General features: G+C 38.2%; 1 pseudogene across 1 annotated transcript in view; it reads left to right on the top strand.

Moving 5' to 3' along the window:
* Positions 1–6,173: 6,173 nt before the first annotated feature.
* LOC103086322 (copine-4 pseudogene) overlaps positions 6,174–7,884 on the top strand; it is a 2,155-nt pseudogene continuing 444 nt past the window's right edge. The window contains exon 1 of the transcript XR_456949.1: positions 6,174–7,884. This exon is cut by the window's right edge and continues 444 nt beyond it. The product of XR_456949.1 is annotated as a copine-4 pseudogene (transcript).

The following is a 7,884-nucleotide window of genomic DNA, read 5'->3' on the forward strand; positions in this document are numbered from 1 at the left end:
CTGAACCAGGAAGAAATAGAAAATATAAACAGACCAGTCAGAAGCACTGAAATTGAAACTGTGATTAAAAATCTTCCAACAGACAGAAGCCCAGGACCAGATGGCTTCACAGGTGAACTCTATCAAACATTTAGAGAAGAGTTAACACTTAATCCTTCTCAAAGTCTTCCAAAATATAGCAGAGGGAGGACACTCCCAAACTCATTCTACGAGGCCACCATTATCCTGATACCAAAACCAAACAAAGATGTCACAAAAAAAGAAAACCACAGGCCAATATCACTGATGAACATAGATGCAAAAATCTACAACAAAATACTAGCAAACAGAATCCAACAGCACATTAAAAGGATCATACACCATAATTAAGTGGGGTTTATCCCAGGAATGCAAGGATTCTTCAATATACACAAATCAATCAATGTGATACACCATATTAACAAGTGGAAGGATAAAAACCATATGATAACCTCAATAGATGCAGAAAAAGCTTTTGACAAAATTCAACACCCATGTATGATAAAAACCCTCCAGAAATTAGGCATAGAGGGAACTTTCCTCAACATAATAAAGGCCATATATGACAAACTCACAGCCAACGTCATTCTCAATGTTGATAAACTGAAACCATTTCCACTAAGATCAGGAACAAGACAAGGTTGCCAACTCTCACCACTGTTATTCAACATAGTTTTGGAAGTTTTAGCCACAGCTATCAGAGAAGAAAAAGAAATAAAAGGAATCCAAATCGGAAAAGAAGAAGTAAAGCTGTCACTGTTTGCAGATGACATGATACTATACATAGTGAATTCTAAAGATGCTACCAGAAAACTACTAGAGCTAATCAATGTATTTGGTAAAGTAGCAGGATACAAAATTAATGCACAGAAACCTCGAGCATTCCTATACACTAATGATGAAAAATCTGAAAGAGAAATTAAGGATACACTCCCAGTTACCATTGCAACAAAAAGGATAAAATACCTAGGAATAACCCTACCTAAGTAGACAAAAGACCTGTATGCAGAAAACTATAAGACACTGATGAAAGTAATTAAAGCTGATACAAATACATGGAGAGATATACCATATTCTTGGATTGGAAGAATCAACATTGTGAAAATGACTCTACTACCCAAAGCAATCTACAGATTCACTGCAATCCGTATCAAACTACCAATGCATTTTTCACAGAACTAGAACAAAAAATTTCACAATTTCTATGGAAATACAAAATACCGCGAATAGTCAAAGCAATCTTGAGAAAGAAAAACGGAGTTGGAGGAATCAGACTCCCTGACTTCAGACTATACTACAAAGCTACAGTAATCAAGACAGTATGATACTGGCACAAAAACAGAAATATAGATCAATGGAGCAGGGTAGAGAGCCCGGAGATAATCCCACATGCATATGGTCACCTTATCTTTGATAAAGGAGGCAAGAATATACAATGGAGAAAGAAAGCCTCTTCAATAATTGGTGCTGGGAAGACTGTACAGCTCCATGTAAAAGAATGATATTAGAACACTTCCTAACACCATACACAAAAATAAACTCAAAACGGATTAAAGAGCTAAATGTAAAGCCAGTCACTATAAAACTCTTAGCGGAAAGCCTAGGCAGAACACTCTATCACAGCAAGATCCTTTTTGACCCACCTCCTAGCGAAATGGAAATAAAAACTAAAATAAACAAATGGGACCTAATGAAACCTAAAATCTTTTGCACAACAAAGGAAACCATAAACAAGGCAAAATACAACCCTCAGAATGAGAGAAAATATTTGTCAATGAAGCAAATGACAAAGGATTAAATCCAAAGTATATAAACAGCTCATGCAGCTCAATATCAGAAAAACAAACAACCCAATCCAAAAATGGGCAGAAGACCTAAATAGATATTTATATCTATCCAAAGAAGATATACAGATTGCCAACAAACACATGAAAGGATGCTCAACATCACTAATCATTAGAGAATGATTGCAAATCAAATGCAATCATTTGATGCAAATCAAAACTATTATGATGTATCACCTCACACCAGTAAGAATGGCCATCATCAAAAAAATCTACCAGCAATAAATGCTGGAGAGGGTCTGGAGAAAAGGGAACCCTCTTGCCCTGTTGGTGGGAATGTAAATTGATACAGCCACTATGGAGAACAGTATGGAGGTTCCTTAAAAAACTAAAAATAGAAATACCATATGACCCAGCAATCTCACTACTGGGCATATGCCATAATTCAAAAAGAGTCATGTACCTCAATGTTCATTGCAGGACTATTTACAGTAGTCAGGACATGGAAGCAACCTAAGTGTCCATCGACAGATGAATGGATAAAGAAGATGTGGCACATATCTACAGTGGAATATTACTCAGCCATAAAAAGAAACAAAATTGAGTTATTTGTAGTGAGGTGGATAGACCTTGAATCTGTCATACAGAGTGAAGTAAGTCAGAAAGAGAAAAACAAATACTGTATGCTAATACATATATATGGAATCTAAAAAAAAACAAAAAGTTCTGAGAAACGTAGAGCCAGCACAGGAATAAAGACGCAGATGTAGAGAATGGATCTGTGGACACGGGAAGTGGGATGGGTAAGCTGGGACGAAGTGAGAGAGGGCCATTGACGTATATACACTACCAAATATAAAATAGATAGCTAGTGGGAAGAGCTGCATAGCACAAGATCAGCTTGGTGCTTTGTGACCACCTAGAAGGTTGGGATATGGAGGGTGGGAGGGAGACACAATAGGGAGGGGATATGGGGATATATGTATACGTATAGCTGATTCACTTTGTTATACAGCACAACCTAACACAGCATTGTAAAGCACTTATACTCCAATAAAGATGTTAAAAGAAAAAAAAAGAATGTTCATCTCTTGTGATGAAGTGTTCTGTAAATGTCAATTAAAGCAATTTTGATAGACAGTATTCTATATTTTATATCTTCTACAGCCCTGATTGATTCTACAAGCTGACTTATTTTTGGTCAGCTTGTTCTATCAGATATTATGAATGATATTTCTATCTTCTATTATATTTATGAATTTACCTATTGATTCTTATAGGTCTATATGTTTTTGATTCATGTATTAACAGAAGTTTAGAATTGTTATTTCATCTCAATGGATTTTCTTTTTTATCATTATGAAATTTAAAATTTTAATCCCTGATAATATTGTTTGTTCTGGAATCTACTTTTCAAAACATTTGTTTTTGTTAATGTTAACATGATAAACATTTTTACATCTTTTTATTATTTGTTTATATATATAAAGTATTTCTTATAGATAGCATATAGTTGGATTTGCTTTTTATCTAATCTTACAACATGTCCCTTTTAATTTGGGTATTTAGACTGCTCACATTTAATGTGATTACTAATATTGCTAAATTGAAATCTGTTATCTTGCTATTTGTTTTCTCTTTGCTCTGTCCTTTGTGTTCCTTTTTTTTTTTCTTCTTCCAAAATATTTTGGATATTTTTAAAATTTCTATTTATCTCCTTTGTGGCTTCTTTTGGTGGTCACTATAAACTCTTTACTGTTTATAGTACACATTTTTAACTTATCATCCTCTACCTTCTTTTGATTTTGTATCAATCAAGTCACATTTAATATAAAAAAAACATTGTAATAATATATGCATTCACCTCCAAACTTTAAGCCTTTGTTTTCATACATTTCACTTTTATATATGTTATAAACCTTATACTGCATTATTTGTGTAAGTAGTTAATTTCATTACAAAAATATTTAAATAGTAGAATAACTCGTATATTTAGCCATGTAGTCACTACTACTGATTTTCTTTTTTCTTTGTATAGATCCATGTTTCTATCTAGTATCATTTTTCTTCTGCTTAAAGGCCTTCTTTTATTTTTTATTGTGGTGAATTTTTCTGCTGATGAATGCTTTTAGTTTTTTTATGTCAGAAAAAAATAGTGTTTGTATCACATTCATTTAAAAGAATATTTTCACTAGGTGTAGAATTCTAACTTGGCAGATTTTTTTTTCTTTTAGTCTTTTAAAGATGTTGCCTATTCACTTACATTGTTTTTAAATGAGAAATTTGCTGGTTTCCTTTTCTTTGTTCCTCTGCATGTAATATGTCTTTTTTTTTCCCCTCTGGCTCTTAAGGTTTCTTTTATTACCACTACTTTTGAGCCATTTGCTTATGTTGTACCTTGGCATGATTTTCTTTATGTTTCTTGAGTTTAGGGTTAATTGAAATTCTTGAATTTGTGGGTTTATAGTTTGCATCAAAATTTTTAAAATTTTGATCATAGCTTCTTCAAATATTTTTTTCCTGTCTCCCATCCTTCCTTTAATAAGAACAATAATTATTAGACTGTTTAAAGTTTTCCCAGAGTTCACTGATACCTTGCTCATTTTCAATTTTTGTGCATGTGTGTGTTTCCTTTTGGATCACTTCTATTGCTGTCTCTTCAAGTTCACTAATCTTATTCAATCTCTAATTTACCACTAAAACCCTTCTTATGTATTTTTTGTCAGACATTTTAGTTTTCATTTAAGGTATTTCAATCATTTTTTAAAATCTCGTGTGTGTGAGATTTATAAGACCAAAGAAAAAAGTACCCAAAAGAATTGGAAGACTTACATAGGGCCAGGACTAGTCCTATTTTTATCAGCTTGAAAAGCCAAAGCTAGCAGGAAAAAAGAAATAATAAAGATTACAGCCAAGATAAACATAATGGAGAATAGAAAAATAATAGATAAAATAAAAAACTCAAAAGTTGGTTCTTTGAAAAGGTCAACAAAATTGACAAACCTTTAGCTACATGGACTAAGAAACAAAAGAGAGAAGACTTAAAATCAGAAATGAAAATGGGGACATTATGACCAATTCTACACAAATAAAAAGAGTTATAAGAGTTCTATGAACAAGCGTATGCCAACAAATTAGATAATTTAGATGAAGTGGACAAATTTCTAGAAACACAAAACTTACTAGACTAAGTCACGAAGAAATAGAAAATCTGAATAGGCTATAACTAAGTAAGGAAATTGAATCAGTAATCAACTATCTCTCAACAACAAAAAATCTCTGGACCTGACGGCTGCACTGGTGAATTCTCAAACATTTAAAGAACTAATACGAATACTTCTCAAACTTTTACAAAAAATTGAAGAGGAGGGAATACTTTCTAACTCACTCTATGAGGCCAGCATTACCCTGATTCTAAAGCCAGATAAAGTCACTACAAGAAAAGAAAACTACAGATCAATATCTCTTAAAAACACTGATGCAAAATCATCAACAAAATCGTATCAAACAAAATTCAGCTACATAGTAAAACAATTATACACTATGGCCAAGTGGGATTTATTCCTGAAAAGCAAGGATGGCTCAATCCATAAAAATCAATAAATGTAATACACCATATAAACAGAATGAAGGAAAAAAAAACCACATAATTATCTCAATTGATACAGAAAAAGATTTTGACAAAATTTAACATCCTTTCACGATAAAAAAAAAAATACTCAACAAACAGGGATAGAAGGAAACTACCTCAGCATAATAAAGCCGTATATGAAAAACCCACAGAGAATATCATACTCAATGGTGAAAGACAAAGTATTTGTTCTAAGATTAGAAACAAAACAAGGATGCTCGCTTTTATTATTTCTATTCAACACAGTACTGGGAAATCTAGCCAGAGCAACTAGGGAAGAAAAAGAGATAAAAGGCATACAAATTTTGAAGGAAGGAGTAAAAGTATCTGTTTGCAGATGATATGATTTTATACGTAGAAAAATCTAAGTATTGGAGCCGGCAGCGCGCGGGCGGCGGGGCACGCGGGTTTCGACAGGCGGTGGAAGCTCTCGGCAGAGCCGCGGTCCCCGGCTGCCCGGGTAGCGACCCGCTTCCTCCCTCCCGCTCTGCCCGTCTCTCCAGCGTCCCCATCTCTCTCTCCAAGTGACTGAGGGCCAAGCGGCCCCGCCCTCGCCGCCCGGGTTGGGTTCCGGGTCCCCGCACAGCGTCTCTCCCCTCCGCGGTCGCTGAGCTGTCCCTGGAGCCCAAGCAGAGGGTAGCACGACCCCCTAGGCCGACCGCGGGCCTGCCCACCGCCGCATCGTTCTGGTTGGACCCCGCTGGCCGAAGGCCAGTCCACCCTCAGGTCCCCGCGCCAGAATGAAGAAGATGAGCAACATTTTATGAGTCAGCTGCCAATACACTGGGAATCTTTAACAGCCACCAAAGTTGAGCTGCGTGTGGCACGCAAAGGCACTTATGACAGAGATGCCCTTTCCAAACCAGACCCCTGTGTCATCCTCAAGATGCAGTCCCATGGGCAGTGGTTCGAGGTTGACAGACCAGAGGTGATTCACACCTGCATCAACCCAGTGTATTCAAAACTGTTTACCGTGGACGTTCATTTTGAGGAGGTGCAGCGCCTGCGGTTTGAGGTCCACGACATCAGCAGCAACCACGATGGGCTGAAGGAGGCCGACTTCCTGGGCGGCATGGAGTGCACCCTTGGCCAGATTGTTTCCCAGAGAAAGCTGTCCAAATGCTCGTTGAAGCACGGGAACACAGCAGGGAAATTCTCCATCACGGTGATTGCTGAGGAATTATCTGGTAATCATGACTACATTGAACTTGCCTTCAACTCACGGAAATTGGATGACCAGGATTTCTTCAGTAAGTCTGACCCATTTCTGGAAATTTTTCGAATGAATGATGATGCAATTCCGCAGCTTGTGCACCAAACTGAGGTTGTGATGAATAACTTAAGCCCAGCCTGGAAATCATTCAAAGTATCAGTAAATTCTCCATGCATTGGAGATCCCGACTGCCGACTGACATGCATAGTATGGGACTGGGACTCCCATGGCAGACATGACTTCATTGGAGAATTCACCTCAACATTCAAGGAGACGAGAGGAGTGATGGAAGGAAAACAGGTGCAGTAGGCGTGCATCAACCCCAAGTACAAAGCCAAGAAGAAGAATTATAAGAACTCAGGCATTGTGATTTTGAATCAGTGCAAGATCCACAAGGTGCATTCTTTCTTGGACTACATCATGGGTGGCTGCCAAATCCAGTTTACAGTAGCTATAGATTTCACAGCCTTGAATGGGGACCCCAGGAACAGCTGTTCCCTGCCCTACATCCACCCCTGCCAGCCCAATGAGTACCTGAAAGCCTTGGTGGCTGTGGGAGAGATTTGCCAAGACTGTGACAGTGACAAAATGTTCCCAGCCTTTGGGTTTGGTGCCAGGATACTACCAGAGTACAGGGTATCTCATGACTTTGCAATCAACTTTAATGAAGACAACCCAGAATGTGCAGGGATTCAAGGAGTTGTGGAAGCCTACCAGAGCTGCCTTTCCAAACTCTAGCTCTAGGGCCCCACCAACAATGCTCCCATCATCTGGAAGGTCACCAAGTCAGCATCAGAGGAGACCAGCACCAAGGAGGCATCACAATACTTCATCCTGCTGATCCTGACCGATGGGGTCATCACAGACATGGCCGACACGCGGGAGGCCATCGTCCACGCCTCCCACCTCCCCATGTCAGTCATCATCCTGGGAGTGGGCAATGCAGACTTCAGCGACATGCAGATACTGGACCAAGACGACGGGATTCTGAGGTCACCCAAGGGAGAGCCCATCCTTCGTGACATCGTCCAGTTTGTGCCCTTCAGGAACTTCAAACACGCATCTCCAGCTGCCCTGGCAAAGAGCGTGTTGGCTGAAGTCCCAGACCAAGTCGTGGGCTATTACAGTGGCAAAGGGATTAAGCCAAAATGTTCATCAGAAATGTATGACTCTTCCCGGACACTGGCTCCATGAACTCTACACACTTTTACAGAGTCCTCAAATACTATTTCTGCTGA

This window comes from Lipotes vexillifer, unplaced genomic scaffold, assembly GCF_000442215.2.
Source record: "Lipotes vexillifer unplaced genomic scaffold, Lipotes_vexillifer_v1.1 scaffold112, whole genome shotgun sequence".
NCBI classification, from domain to species: Eukaryota; Metazoa; Chordata; class Mammalia; order Artiodactyla; family Lipotidae; genus Lipotes; species Lipotes vexillifer.